This window comes from Plectrocnemia conspersa, unplaced genomic scaffold (genome assembly GCF_051122295.1).
Source record: "Plectrocnemia conspersa isolate PC_06_02 unplaced genomic scaffold, ASM5112229v1 ptg000001l, whole genome shotgun sequence".
Lineage (NCBI taxonomy): Eukaryota > Metazoa > Arthropoda > Insecta > Trichoptera > Polycentropodidae > Plectrocnemia > Plectrocnemia conspersa.
The window spans coordinates 10,493,505-10,510,751 of NW_028277165.1; the positions used below are offsets into that span (position 1 = coordinate 10,493,505).

The following is a 17,247-nucleotide window of genomic DNA, read 5'->3' on the forward strand; positions in this document are numbered from 1 at the left end:
GATCGAACGTGAACCGTATGCAAAATAAAAAATTGTCAAAATATTTGGGAGGGGCAAAAATCACTGCAAATGCAATGATGTTGTGTATGTTAGTACTCAATCGAATCACTAACATATACAACATTAAATTACTAGACTAGGCAGCATTCACCGTTTTCGCAGTCCCAAAATTAGCAACAAAACATGACCTGCATAATAAGCTAGTGAATGAATTATTATTAGCATTGCATTCAAACTATTTAAGAGTCTTATATTTTTGACTATCAGGTGGAACAATATTAATTTTAACGACCTCAAACACTGTTAATCCGCGAATTTAAGCTATTGTACAGATTTATAGTAACTTAAAACTGTCGAAGGTCGATAATCATTAACGAATATAATATTTCTATGGTGGCCATGACAGCTAACACAAAAGTCGTTACAATGTAACAATAATTATGATTCTTTTTTGACATTATTGTAAAATGACTAGCATCGTGCCTTTCTAATCTTTTATTAGAAAAATATTATAAACAATCTCAATTTACCAATGAATTTTCCTTATTTATTTCTCGGTAAAATTAAACTATATCTAACCACATATTATTAAAATGATACATTTTAAATGGAAACAATATTATAGCGAGGGCAATCAGGGGCGTTCAATGTGTAATAATATCTTTGTTTGTCGCCGAGCTGGACAACATGCAGAGAAGGTGGCTAACCAGGCTGATGCCGAAGGTAGTGGTCTACTCCATCCCCAAAAAATGATTTATGTTTAATAACATGCATATAACTATTTTAGCCTTTGCCTTTTCCTATGGTGTATAATGAGTGTACATGACATTTTATGTGTGAATATGTCGAATATGTTTTTCTAGTTCGGTGATCATTGCTCATTCGAATATTGCGCACATTGACCATTTCTCACACGAACATTGGCTACAAGGCAAATGCCCACTAGTCAATTGCTCATACGAACATGTTTGCCGCTCTTTCGAGTGACCGCTATGGCAATAAAATAATAAATATAACATTTTTGCTCAGGATAAAAAAACCATTTCGACTTTCGACTCAATTTGTTTAAATTTGTCTAAGGTAAGAAATTGATTTGTCGTTTTAAGCAAGTACATCGCCCTTATTGGTCGGCAAATGAGAGATAAGTTGGCTTAGTTTGTATTTTGGACTTGACCTATTAAAAGTTCTAAAACTATAATTAGTTTTAGAACTTTCATTAGATTATGTTTGGTTTAGAACAGCATATGACGTCTCGGCTTTTTTATTACGTATCCATTAATCCTTAATATGAGGTTTGCTGCAAATACTTGGACTTACGCATACCACTGGTTGGGAGTTACTGAATTAGGTCATTGTTATTGATATAATTAGGGATTCTGAAGTCTCGGGTTTTTTCGATTCCCGAAACTCGAGACCCAAATTTTTAAAGTCCCGGGAATTCCCGGGACTCGGGACTTTAAAAATTTGGCTTTCGTATAATCATGAAAAAAAAATATGTTAAAAAATTAACTTATTATTATTAACTTTAATTAACTTATTATTATTAACTTCAATTAATTTATTATTATTAACTTATATTATTTGTATTATAGGTACGATAGGTGAAAATCTATTGAAACAATTCAAAAACACTTTATTCGATATTTATTTAAATTTAATTTATTACAATTTTTTTAAACGAAATATTTATATCAATATTAAGTTAAAACCTTTAAGGAAAAATATGTTTTTAAAAACACCAAGGCGTTTAATGATGAATCACATAGCCTGTTCCTGATTTTTGTGGCAAATATTCCAGATGTAGAAAAAACTCTCTCGCTTTCTGTAGATGTTGGCTTAATTGTAAGCAATGATTTTAATTAAAGTTCTAGATTCGGAGTTCGCTTGATAGTTGAATCTAATATCTGAAACTCCTTTTTAAAGTTGAATTTTTTATTTCTAGTCGTTGAAATATTTTGGTGGTTCGTGCGACAGAGTTGTGTTGATTTCAAATATTTTTTTTAAAAGGAAATTAACAATAATTTCGGATGTTAATAAAGTGGCATCTCGACGACTTAGAGCTTCAACTGCCAGTTTTATAGGAGTAAGTACTTCACAAATATTTTACAATACGTGAATGTTCGATTCATTCCAAATTTGGCCGATGCCAAGATCAATTAATGATTTTCTAATGCAATTTCGTAACTTTCAAAATCTCGAGATCATGGGTAATAAGTAGGGATTCCAATCCCGGGATCCCGAATCCCGGGATCCCGGGATCCCGGACGATTTTCAATACCCGATGAGTCCCGGGATTATAAAACATAATCCCGAATTTTTCGGATTGGTTGATTTATCAAGCACAATCGAATTATTATTGACAACATCGTTATATTTCGTGTACAAACTTGCGCGAGTTGCACGTGTCATCTGTGAATCTTTGAGGCTGTGAGTCTGAACGTGCTTTTTCAGCAGCAGGCTGCTTAGGAACCAAAATCAGATCAAGGGTAAATGATAAAACACTTGATGCTTTGATGTTACTTCGTGAGTTTTATTCAAAATAATGTTTTCAATTAATTGTGTCTATGAATGTACATAGTATGTACATACATTGTCAAAAGTTCATTTTTTTCTTTTCAAATAAATATATAAGACCTTCCCTTTTTTATTTTTATTATATTATTTTCTATTTTAAGTCCAAGACTAAAATTATACGTACTTTATCATTGTACGTTATAAAAAACAGATGTAAAAATATATTGTATTATTCATTTTAAATTATTTTTATTGATAAAATTACATGAAAATTATCCCGGGACTGGTCCCGGGATCCCGGGATCGACTAATTGCAATACCGAAATCCCGGGATCAAAATTTTGGCCCGGGATTGGAATCCCTAGTAATAAGGAATTCCACATTGTCTTCATATCGAGACATAAATTAAGCTCGACATCAAATTCGCTCTTTACATATTTTTGTAAAATTGCACTTCGGAAAGTCTCGAGTCCCGGGTTATTAATTTTTAAATTCCCGGGACTCGAGACAGCAAAAAATCTTTGAATTCTCGGGAATAAATTCCCGGGTTGTCTCGACACAGAATCCCTAGATATAATGCACGAGAAACTGGAATCAAAACACGTAACTATGTATTGCAGTATTATATATAGCATATAACTATGTATCAATGTATTTTCGTGCGAATATCGATATAACGATCGTGCGAATATCGCTACTTAAAACGACCGTTAAGTGTTAAAAATAAAGAAATTATTGTAGGTCAAAAAGTTTGATATTCGTCGTTTTAAACATAAGTAATAGTACTTCATTTTCATATTATCATAATCTGTATCGTTTTTATTTTTAAAATATGTATATTTGGTGATTCTAAACATAAGTTTATTTTTTATTTTATTGGTAAGCGATCCAATTTACTGATTCTACCATTTGTATATAAAAAAAGATCATTAAAAGACTGTATTTAAAATTTGACATTAAAACGTCAACGAATTAAAAAGTTTCGATGGTACCAAAAAAATAAGTTCGGTTCTAATTTTCGAAAATAACCCGGCCGCACGGGTGCATTTTTAGGAATAGTGCCTGGTATGCAGTGTGTTAATATAAGACATATATAATATATTTTCAGATGTGATATCATAATCGTCTATATACATTCACGTCTATCAAAATATGTATTATATTATTCCTTCCTAAATTGTCACGCAATTTACATTTCAAAATAATTATTACAAAACAATATGACCTACGAGTTACAATATATTTATACATACTGCTCGCGATAAGATAATAAAACACAATCAAAATATTTGATGAATAACAAGGTCAAACGTTTTTAATAATTTATATTTAGTTATTAATGTGAATATAAATATTCCATAACATACTAAGCTTTCAAAGCTTGCGTAACATGTTTGTTTTGTTTACTCGTTTGTATATATGCTAAAACGTTAATATAAGTTTACTAATAATTTCTCAAATCAGAAGATTTAATGTTAGTAGTCCCATAACAAACTCATAAATTCATTGCACATATTCACATTCTCAACAATCACCGGTTGTAAAAATTATGCTACTATCCTCAGTAACAATGCCAAACAAAGTTTGAACAATAAATGAGTCATTAAAGCTCGAATACATATTCTCAGTGGTGCGACATCGCTGACCAAATATTTTCGGTAGCTCGGCCGCGAACCGAATAATAATTAGGCCTGTCTCTCCTCGCATTTGACATTCGCTGGCCGTGTCGAAATTCTGCCGCAAATTTCGCGTATACTACTCCGAAACGGCGAAAGCAAAACGGCGGACAAAGGTCGGTTTGATTTTGAAACACGTGTGCGTTTGCCACAAATTGGCATTTAAATCCTTATTGAGATGAAACTAAATTTAAAACAAAAAAATTATGACTGGTCACTGACGTTAATAATGAAATACAATAACATAATGAACTGCTTCGATCTCTCGCTGGTTAGGTTAGGTAAAAATCGCAGCAATAACTGCAAGGATAACCACTTGAACAACGAATGACAAAAACGTGTTTATCAAAGCGACTACAGTTCAACAAAATTATAAATATACAAATTAAAAAAATCAATTCAGTGACGATTATAATTATATGATATAAGTACGTATATGTACAATAATTATCATATAGCGATAAAAATATCTGCTTTACCGTAGCATATATATCAGAGACATAATTTATCGACCACTCTAGGTTGTCATATTAATAAATAAACAACGTCTAGATAATATTTGCTAACAATATGTTGATTAATTCAACGAAAATTTATCTTAAATTGAATCAGAATTGATCGCAAAAAATCAATTATAAACACTTGTATTTGAATGGCGCTCATAACAACATTTATCTTTAAAGGAAAAATGCATTCCGATATCGGTCACGACCTCGAGATATCTCTTCGGCTAGACGAGAATCCGCGTCTCGAGATGAACGACTATTTATATAGAAAACTGCAAAGAAAATTACTACGTGCGCAATAGAATCATAGGATGAATAATTTAATTAGCTTACTAAAATTTAAATACTGCAGTTATGCTTTGTGTTATGTGTAATGTGAAGTCACATTGGAATAACACATGAACGTGAGCTATTCCATGTTAGGAATCCGACCATAAATCCAGTGATACTATACTTGTTTAGGCGTTTCTAGCAACAATGATATGTTCGCAATTTATCGCGAACTGTGAGATAGCGCGTTTCATAGCGATAAACTCGTTTTAATAAGAAGTTGAAGAATTCTAAATTATAGAAGATTTTATACGTTCTACATAGTAGCAATAATATAGGATAGCTATTATATGGCCAGAATCACTACGTATGTATTTAATCCTTACTGTAAAATCACTTCTCGAATTTAATATACACTATCTGTAATCTTTGCATGGATTTCATATAACTTTTTATTGCTGATTTAGGGGTAATTGTTTTAATGATAATTAATAGCTATCGATAAGTCAGCGTAGCTATTCTTCGATTCTTAGGTGTTCCAAAATTCCGGTTCCACTCATATTTTGCTTAGCTAAGCTTTTGTTATTGTTTTATAAAAAAAATGGCTTATATCCCAACGCTTGGATTCTCAGCAGAATTTCACTAATAAAATTTCGTTAATAATAAATCCGGGCTGTATGTGTAATTATTTGATTTAAATTATATTACAGTAGTGTACAAAAAATAACACTTTTTGAAATCATAAGAGTTTAAGATATTCATATACGTATTCCTTGGTTATTTTTTGGTTAACTTTTTATCACTGATTTAGAGATATATCAATATTGCTTTTAAACTGTTACTATCCAATCGACCGACAATTTTCATGGTGAAAATATTTATAAGAATTATAATGCTTAATCCACAATCGAGTTTAAATTCTATACCCTAATTGTTTATCTGTAATTAGTATAACCAAAAAAGAGCTTTTTAATATTTTTTGAGAATATTTAAATTTAAAAATGTTTTATTGAGAGAAGTTAGTCAGCTTAAACATTTTCTATTTTCACTGTCTTAAAATTATATTAACTTATTTATATGTTAACTAATAAGACATTGATTGATTTTTTCAATTTAATTTTTACTTTTAACATTTTTTATTATTTACTAAGAATTAATTTTACTAGCATGTGATACTAGTTTATATAAATAAAAACTTTTAGTTATCAGATTTATAGTTATTCAAACCCTAAAATTAGATTTTTTGTTAATAATTATATTTTTTAATATAAGTAGGTATATAATAGAAAAATAGCAATATTGTTATATATGTTATAATATAACATAGTATTATATATACCGATATTTCTTATATTTTACACATAATATAGATGACACCTAACCCAAACGAATATAAGGTTATAATGGTTAAATTGTTTAGGTTTAGTTTTGGTTTGAACATAATGAATTCAAAAACGCGCGAATTTTGTAACAGCATGTTAATGTCATGCAGTTGGGTATAAAATCTGTGGTTTTTGAACGTCGCGTCCTGCTAATTAACAAGTACTAAATAATGATAAGAACTGAGATTAACAAGTAAATAAAAAAAATCGATATTTTTTATTTTATATAATGATATTTACTATGAGCTGAAATAGCTCATTATTAGATTTTTTTAAACATGTTCGACCAAGTTCAATTTTAATAATTCATCACAGTATCCATCCGTGAGATTGAGAAAATCTAAGAAAACTTATTATAATAATCACTAATTACAATCTCCCAGACACGATATAAATTGGAAAACACAAATTTTCATATAGGATTCGAACCCAGTTTTTTCAGGTTTTGTCACCGACTAAAATATAGTAAATTTAATTATTTATATTTTTGACATTTTTTGAAACTGTTCTTTCCAAAAAACTCAAAGATTTAAGTTTAATGCCTTAAAACCCTTACAAAATTTATCTGATTTAAATTCAATCAAATGAATTTGCAAAGCAGTGATTTTTTATTTATACTGTACATTTATACTATGTAAAATCGTTGTAAATAAAAACATATAATCTAGGAAAACCTAATCTGTGATGATCGATCGGAATTAATTATATCATAATCAATAATTCCGATCTCCAATGCACGATAAAATTTTAAAAACATAAATGTTAATATGGTACACGGTTGTCAGGTATTAGTCACCGACTATATCAAGCAATTACCTAAGTGATGTGTTTTTTTTGCATACGCTAGACGAAATTGTCATTGAGTATATATTAAAGTGACGATCAAATGGGATGCACTACATTCGTCGTCAAAGTGGCGAAAGAGAGAATATAGCAAAAAAATTTTCCATGCAACTGTGAGATATCCAGAGAACCAAATGATCTAGGGGTGCTTCTTATATTCCGGAATGGAAGGTATTACAACATCGACGGAACAGCGAAGGCGATGGCATATGAAACTGTCCTGGAATTAGTTTTTACTCCTTTGATGAAAAATTATGTTGGTTTTAATTTGGACTACAACTTCATGGATGTTTCTTAAAATAGTCAGTAATGTTGTGTTTTTAACACAATTAGATAGAAAATATTACGGTCATAATTAATAATAAAGTTCGATAGCAAACAAAAACATAAATAAGTATTAAAAACACAAACTCGTTGAAACGTTGTTTAATTCAATGCCTTTTCCTGTTTTAGCAGTATTGAGTATAAAAAGGGGGTGAAACAAAATAATAATATTTTACATAATTGAATATGCGACGCGAATAACGTAAGTCTGAATTGAGATTTTGATTGAATAACGTTATATGAGTGATTCTGTGATTTCAACCAACTTCTTAAAAATATAAAAACTAGAGTAGGCAAAATATCTACCGGCAAATGAAAAATTATTATAATATAAAAATGTAACTTTTTAATTTCTAATTCGTTGTTTTCTAAAAAAAATCGTTTTTAAATATTTTTTTAATAAATCTTTTTAAAAGACCACTATTATATTTAATTTTAAGATTATGTATTAGTATATAAATTTTCGACAAACGTTATAAATGATACATGTGTACTTTTGCTAGAACATCGTTACAACATCATAACTTACGTTATTCTACAATTGAAAATTCATTCACTCTAGACAAAATACCAGTTAAGTATGAAAAAACTTTCTGATGAATAAATTGTGAAATATAATACTATAAAAATCAAAAATTGAACGTATGTAAATCTGTAAATTCATTTTTCACCTCCTGTAATGTTGACTATTTTCGTAATTATGACTTGCAACGTTATTCTCGTCGCATATTCAATTACTGTTTCTTAGTGGTAGTTTAAGATTTTTTTACTACATGAATTTGTTGAAAGATCTTATAAAGTCTAGATAAGAATATCAACTACAGATTTATATAACCAGGAGAATTAAATAAATGTATCTTTTCCGGTAGTTTTACACACCCAATGGCGATAGCAATTATTGCATGCAAAGCGCAGTTAACATCGATCGCTCAAATGTCAAGTTAATCATAGTATGTAGATTAAAGGCAATAAAATAGCTCGTTTAAGGTAGAGCAGACAAGTATATTTTCCGAGATAAAAGTAACGAGTAGTACAGAGTCCGGTCAGTTTGAATGGCGAATCAGGACGAGGTTATCATCGGCTGGGGAAGACGTCAGCAGACGCACAGAAAAATGATTGTCCCCAGACAAATTTAAAAACTCGCTTTCTAAGCACGAACAGTTTACTTACACGGCGACCTTAGTTTATTAACCTCTTTGCGTCATTAAAACAATGCAATAATAAGATACTGTACATTCGATAAAATCTTTTTAAATTCCATCATTTGAATCAGCAAAAAAATAGATTTGGCAATATATTCCGAATTATTAGCCAATTCTCGACACATGCAAAGTTTACATAGCTTGAGGCACACGCTCTATTAAATTATTAAAAATAACTTTTTTTTATATTATAAAGTATAAAATATGAATTGGACATATTATATTATAAATAAGCGTAATTCAGTCCAATAAAAACTTAATAAGGCATACGTTTTAATCCCTTATAAAGAGGTACATGATTGACAAGAAAAATCTTTGAAGCCCTGTCAATTCGATATATTAATATAAATACGTAATACGTATATACAGCACGATACATTATCTAATACGTGACATGGCACGAGTAAAAAGACACTTTTTGATTGACAGGATAAGGGTCGTTTCGCACTTCAACTTCTTCAACGGATCGCAATTAACCACAAAACGTAGTATAAATAAACGTGTTTGAGTACATAAGCTTTTTATCCTAATTGTCGGTATCGTTCTTCCGAATCAGTTGCGAACTTTTAGGAAACGAATACGATAAGTATCAACAGTATTCGATAAAGTAAAATTTATGTTATACAAGTAATGGTGCAGTGGTTCCCATTTTTTAAACTGCGACCTATTAAAATATTTACATCCATGGGTTATATAATAGCAAAAAAAAATACATTTTAGATTCATCAAATATCAAGTTTGAGGAATGCTGGATTAGAATATGCATTTGGTCGTTTACGGCGATATATGAGTTACGAATCGAATGCAAATAAAGCGTAATTAACTATTTCAATTAAAATTCACTTATGCTTCAAAAGCACCAAAACATATTTTGGCTTTTAGCCAAGTAAAACACAAAGAGAACGCACGAGTACATTGTATCGTACGATACAGAAACCAAAAATTAAAATTTATTTGGCGACTAAGTTGGCATATGTCTCAAAAGACTGAAAAAAACTATGTTTGCCAGTGATTTTTCAAAAGTTTTTTTTTTAGAATTTATTTAAGTACCTATAATACATTTCAAATATTTTTTTATTGATTAACAACTATTGAAATGAACTGAAAAAATATTTGTACAATCTAAAATATTCATGTCTGGAAACTTTTCTTGGCGTAATAGAAAACTTCAATAAATTTAAACACATGTACATATTGAACGAATCACTAAGAAATGATTTAAATTTTATACTCTTAGATAATAAACAATTTAATTCTAGGATTATTTTATCTCCAGTCGCGACCATATCGAATATGTTCGATCCCCATGCTTCTTCTTTACATAGAAAACAACAACTTACTAGTCGCTGACGTCACAATATTAATTTATATGACTACGGCATAGTCGCCTTAAGTACATGCGACTCACGTCGCGTCCTGTTTGCGAAGTCACAATAGAAAATTCTTAGGGATCTGTTTAGATAAATACTGATAGACGAATATGCTTACAAAAATAACAATATTCATCAATTTAGGTATTGTCCTAAAATTCGACAAATAATTTATAATTAAAGTATCTAAAATGATTTTGTAATCGATACGAATAATAAATTATGCATATGTACACCTGTTTTGATTATAAATATGACAAGACATCAAGATAGCCTCTATCTCGCGAACATCAGAGATAGCATAAAGTTTAGACCATAAACTAAACACATGGGTTAATTAAACACGCGATTACGTAAGGATGCATGATGCTTAGAAATAATATATCGTCAAAAAAATGACCCAAAAAACAACTAGTAAAAAACTCCAATTAATAAAATTCAGCAAAAACACGTTAGATATAAAAATATATTAAAAAAATCACATACAATCCGATCGAGGACTTTAAACCGACACTATCGATGTGTTTAAAAAATATTATTTGAACACTAATCTTATTATTTTTAAAGTCATATACAAACATCTACCGACAAGGAGTTAAAGGAGCTTTCCATTGCCAAGCGACGAGTGCGTGCGTACATATCGATTAAAAAACACGAGTAAAATTCACCATTCAATGTCCTATCTAAAGTATAAAAAATTTGTTTAAACACAAAATACAAACAGTCACGCAAAGTAAGCAAGCGATAGCGGTACGACCTAAAAATATATTAAAATAAATAAATAATATATACAGTATTGCTATACCTCAGAAGCAATCATTATTTTGGTAAATTATTTTATTAGAAATAAACAATAATTAAATTAAAAGAGTGCGAATATAAATTTGGCGATATGAAATTATCTATAGACATGTTAAAAAGTCTATTGCACAAATCATGTTTTTATGTGCATGTGCATTCGTATCATGCGAATTAATCGATTCCTTGAAATAATGATATATAATGCGTCCATAATACGATTATATAAAAAAAATGTACTTTGTTGTTCTTAATATCAAATTAAAGACGAAGAATCAGGAAATTAACTAATTTAGTGATTCGAAATTCATGATTATGAATGCATTTTGAAAACATATTAAATTTATATAAGGTATCATAATTTTGAAAGAAGTGTTTCACAGCCAACTAGATGGTCCTAAATAAAGAAAAAATAGTTTTAGCGCCCAAGTTTGCGACGAGATATCGTTTGATGCTCGTTTTTTTATGCGGAGCGCGGTCACTTTTAATTCGTGTAGTTGAACAGGAGTCGGAGAAGTACGGATTGTATCATTATTTATATCCTAGTGGCTTTATATGTTCTCAACGCATCGTATATTTAATGAAGCACTTTTTCAAGTGCATGAAAAGCATGTGTTTAATGCGAATATTTTCTGTCTGAGATTTCATGCGGTACCCACATTCTTTAAATAGTAGTGCACTGTTGATTAAGGTCAGTGCTTACCAAATTGGGGGCCGTAGGATTTCTCGCGGGAAGAAAGTACAAATATTCATTTATGAATATTTTTCCACATTATATATTATATTTAGGGAATGTATATATTTAAGTATGTTAAATAATAACACATTATATTAAAACATATTTATATACACAGAGAACATATTTATAATTACTGCCAAATAAATCCTTTAACTAGAAACAAAAAAATTAGGGGCCGGGAATTAATTATTTTAGATTTAGGGGGCCGTGACATGAGAGTAATTGGGAACACTGATTTAGGTAGTTACTATGGTAAAATTATTAACATATAAATTAAAATATGTATACAATGTATCGCGTAGAATTACATCATGAAGATTTTTATAAAGAAATGAGACAATAACAACTAGTAACTAACAAACAAAAAATTACTATGAGTAAGGATTAATATGAACATTGACACTTTAAATTATGTTCAAAATATGTTGGTCTATTAAAGAGCAAAGTTCTGCACAAATTAAAATTCATAACCAATTAACATACATTACAACCAAAAAATATTTTTTAATTAAAAAACGATAACGAAATTTATCGTTAAGTGTTTTATGTCAACACTAATTATAAAGTAAGACATACACGTATAAATTGTATCCTTGCGTGTGTCGCATACTAGAACAACAAAAAGTCAATTACACAAACACACAATAAAAGAGAAAATAATAAAAGTATAACACGGATCGCATAAAGGCAAATTAAAACTAATTGTGTATTGATTGAACACTTTATTAATATTTGGATTAATTGTCAATGAATAAAATGTCTTATTCGTAATAGGATATAGAAATTAAATCAAGTATATCAAAATATGTATTAACAAGATTAATACCAAATTGAATAAAACAAAAAATTGACACAAAATGATTCTCAAATAACTAGACACTGAAAACATATCATAGTGATCTATTTTTTGTCTTGATCTTGAAAGGTTTGGTTGTAGAATTATTTTAGCACTAGGATCATGCTACCCCTCAAATTGACGGGTTTGCAATAGTCTTGAAGGAAAACATTTAAATTATGATAAAAAACACTTTCCTTTTGGATATATTACAATTTTGATTTGATACATTACATTAAAAAATAAATAACACGGGTAGAAAAATGCGGGAAATAAATGACGAGTACTTGTGTGAACGAGACACAAATTAAATGAATATTTTACATAGTTTGAGTTTATTTGGATAATAATGTTCACCTAATTTAAAATAAAAATAAGCATTTGAACACTTTTAATAGGTATTCATATGCTCGTCGAGCTAGCGGTGATTGTTTTTGATAGTGGTGGTTAATATAAGTCAAGAATTTCCTAATATTCGTTATTTTTAAATGTTCATATATCGAATACTACTTGGAATTACTGATTATTATATAATTATAATTTTTATCGACCATTGCAGTTTAGGTTTTCCTAGATATTTTCAACATCGCAGATGAATATTGTGATCAAGTTAGGTCGTCCATAGTGACATACATATATTGAATTTAGGCTGTAATAATATTTTATAATTAATCAAATAGATTTCAATCTGATGTCTCAAAAGTTTGCAAACGAATATTTACAATAAATAAATAATATAATAAAATCGCTGATATTGACAAACATTTTTTAAGGAGCAACTTTTTAAAAGAATCGACCGAATTTATAGATTATGTATTAGTTCCTAAGTAATTTGTATTCGGCTTTATCGCAACATAGATCAAAGCTAATATATGTACATAATACATACATATGTATGTTGTAAACATTCATTCAAAATAAGTTCCTTTACAATTATAGTAGTTTATCCAAACGGGTTGCTTAGTAATATTAAATGTATTTTTTAATAAAAAATAGAAATTATAAAAAAACAAAACCTAGTAAAAAATCTTTAAGCAGTGTGATTATTTATCTAGTTCAAATTCCAATTCCTTTGTGTTCGATTCAAGTAAATAATAGAAGATTACAAAACTGAATTTTTAGCATAGATACCATTTAATCATCTGAATAAATGATTGTGTCATATTTTGTTACATGAAATCTTCTACAAATTCTCTTCTCATACAGAAAAACTTTATTATAAATACGGATTATAATACTTGAATTATCATAAATTTATATAGAACATGGGTGACAACTAGGGATTCCAATCCTGGGCCAAAATTTTGATCCCGGGATCTCGGTATTGCAATTAGTCGATCCCGGGATCCCGGGACCAGTCCCGGGATAATTTTCATGCTATTTTATCGATAAAAATAATTTAAAATGAATAATACAATATATTTTTACATCTGTTTTTTATAACGTACAATGTATAAAGTACGTATAATTTTAGTCTTGGACTTAAAATAGAAAATAATATAATAAAAATAAAAAAGGGAAGGTCTTATATATTTATTTGAGAAGAAAAAAATGAACTTTTGACAATGTATGCAAATAGGTATGTACATTCATAGACACAATTAATTGAAAACATTATTTTGAATAAAACTCACGAAGTAACATCAAAGCATCAAGTGTTTTATCATTTAGCCTTGATCTGATTTTGGTTCCTAAGCAGCCTGCTGCTGAAAAAGCACGTTCAGACTCACAGCCTCAAAGATTCACAGATGACACGTGCAACTCGCGCAAGTTTGTACACGAAATATAACGATGTTGTCAATAATAATTCGATTGTGCTTGATAATCAACCAATCCGAAAAATTCGGGATTATGTTTTATAATCCCGGGACTCATCGGGTATTGAAAATCGTTCGGGATCCCGGGATCCCGGGATTGGAATCCCTAGTGACAACTCAACTTATATCGCGAGCAAGTGTTCAATTCAAATTTCGCAAAAATTTCTTTCGCCATAGCGATTCTTAACTTACATAAAATCCTCTAGATCTCCTACGTTCACGTAACGACATGCCTGAAAAGTGCCATCGTTTCTTACGTCGTAGCAGTTGTTATAGTCCCAAGGCGGATTTGCTTGACATGGGAACAAAGCCGCACTATTATCAATCGGGAAACTCTCCGGAGAGTCCGTTTGATGCGCGGAGATTTGATTCACATACACATGGCGCTGTTGGTAAAAAGTCTGATAATGGAAATCCTGATGGTATGCCTGCCTCTGAGGCCACATACTCTCGCCGTAATAAGTCTGGTAGTCCACACCGCCACTGTTAAATATTTCGGGACTTTCAAAAGTCCGATTGACACAACCGTAACCACCGTATTCGTTAACCATTTTTATTCCGTCGCGATATTACGTAAACGTCCAAATACGCGCGTTATCGGACGATAAGCTGCCAATTCGGAATCATCGGCCAAACTGAGGGATTCTAAAACAGCGGACGACCCGCCATCTTTGGGCGCGAATAGAAAGAAAATAAACACGATAAGGGCGCCGATTTTTTTCAGTACAATCTTATCCGGTAAGTCAAATAAGTCAAAAAGTGACAAATTGAAAAACATTGATTAATTCAGCGGACGAATGACGAGCGAGTTTCGCCAGTGATAAGAAGTTGACTTTATCAGTGCGACACGGCGGCAATAATATCAGTGCTCGATCAGATTTTGAGACAGGCTCTAATATATCATACATGAAGGGTATATTATTTAACTAAGCAGCATTCTTTGATACTACCAATTTGACATAAGATCTTGAAGTACCAATAATGACAACATTAAAGTAATTTAATTTTACAGCTGACTTATAAATTTCGAAACAAATTTGTTTCAAAAAAGAGTGGAATATTTCAGCTTACATGTAATCCTAACATTGCAGTACAAAAAAAAGTTTCGTCCTCGTCTCCCGCCTTTAACCGATAAGCGTCGCAAAACGAAGATTCTCGTCTTCCGCATACAAAGGGTTAATTATCATAATTTCTCCAAATTCTGTATATAAATAAACAATGAGTGCCTATAATCATGGCGCGAAAAATAACGTGGAAATCTAAAAATAACATCGAACGTGCCGTATCCAAGGCACCCATCATTTAGTATTTATTACTACCCCCATCAGATCAAAGCGTTTCCAAGTAAAAATAATTACGAAATTATAATCCACAAACCCTTATTATCACCACGACGTAATATCTTTTAATACAATGTTTTATCATTTTAATTAATATCAGATTACAACGAGAAACAATAGTACAAATAAATGAGATCAGAAAATCTGACAAGACGGAATGTACTTAAAATGAGATGAGTTGGGGGGAAAAATACGCGTGATCAAATCTCCACACAATGACCGATTAAACGTCTGATGTTTGTATGTACGTATATAAAAATATATGTTTATAGTAAAGTTTTCTAAGAGATGGACCGTTATTAGGGAAACAATACAAAGCCTTTCAGCTGAAGGGTTGTGCGTATGTGCGTCCTTAGCAATGATTCAGTAATAATGAGTACGTTTCTAGAGCAGATTTTTGGTAAATCAAAAATATGTACTTCGGAAGATTTTTTTAGTTAATGTGTGGTGGGTATGTATATAAAATATATAATCATATGGAAGCAGAATCATTTTTGATCACGTGTAAAAATGAGGTATTTATAGTTTTATAAATTTGTATAATTTGATGTACATAACTATTTAAAATACGCACATAATAAATTAATAAAAAGGAAGGATTTTTTAGAAAAAATAGATGAAATTAATTAAATATAATACATTTGTGAAATCAATATTCGATGTCACATTTATTTATTTTTATTTGAATTTTTTACTATTACTATATTTACATGCATATTTGACTGAGAATAAATTTTAATGTCTCATATTGATAAGCAAAAAATACAAACAAACGAAATAACAACTAGTGGCGTGATGGAATCAAACAAATTTTGTTAGACAATAACAATTCACGTGATCGAACCCTGATCTCTTATGTCTACTATTTGTCTTACTGAGGTACTTTTGACATTTTTTCATAGTACTCTACTTTTAATTTATCGTAGTACTTGTGACGAGATGTGTTAATAAATTTGAGTTTAATTCACTATATTTAATTTACAAAAAATAAATACAAATGTAATTAAAAATACTCAGTTGTTATCTTCCAAAAGATTAAATACCCACACCATCAGCATGGTGTGGGTAGAACTTTTAAACAGTAATACTATCTTTCGTTAGTCGTTGATGCTACATAAAAAATACACAAACATACAAATTACGGTACAAAAAAATCCGTGATGTACAATCAGTGTATATGTATGTAAATTTGGAAAAATGAAGGATTTTAGATTGGAAAAATAATTAATTAATTATTTACCAAAAAAATATTACAAATATAGTCAAAGCCGAAACAATTTAACAGTCGAACAATTGCTGTAATATGTGACGAAAACGAGTACCTAAATGCATTAGACATGACAATAGCAATTATTCTGTATAAATGCAGAAATTAAACGTACCAAGTTTTTACTAACAAAAAATATAATTGAAAAACTTCTGTACGCGAACATCACTTCCGTAGGAGAAAAAACCTAGTAGCAACGCTAATACGTTTGACTGTATTTGCGAATTGATTCCTTATTTTTACTGTTTATTTTATTATTAAATGTTTATTATTTCAATATAAAATAGTAGTACAATGAATTACAATATCTACAATACAAATATTAGTACCTAGTTTTATAACTATTTCCTAATTTTACAAACAT

At 30.0% G+C, this 17,247-nt stretch overlaps 1 protein-coding gene and 1 long non-coding RNA gene across 3 annotated transcripts in view; one reads left to right on the plus strand and one right to left on the minus strand.

The window, feature by feature from the left end:
* Nucleotides 1-17,247, minus strand: part of LOC148238791 (hypoxia-inducible factor 1-alpha-like) — a 146,714-nt gene that overhangs the window by 121,283 nt on the left and 8,184 nt on the right. The window lies entirely within an intron of this gene.
* On the plus strand, nt 1,628-5,636 carry LOC148238793 (uncharacterized). The gene is made up of 2 exons (XR_015808918.1): nt 1,628-2,207; nt 2,880-5,636. It is a non-coding gene; the product is annotated as an uncharacterized LOC148238793 (long non-coding RNA).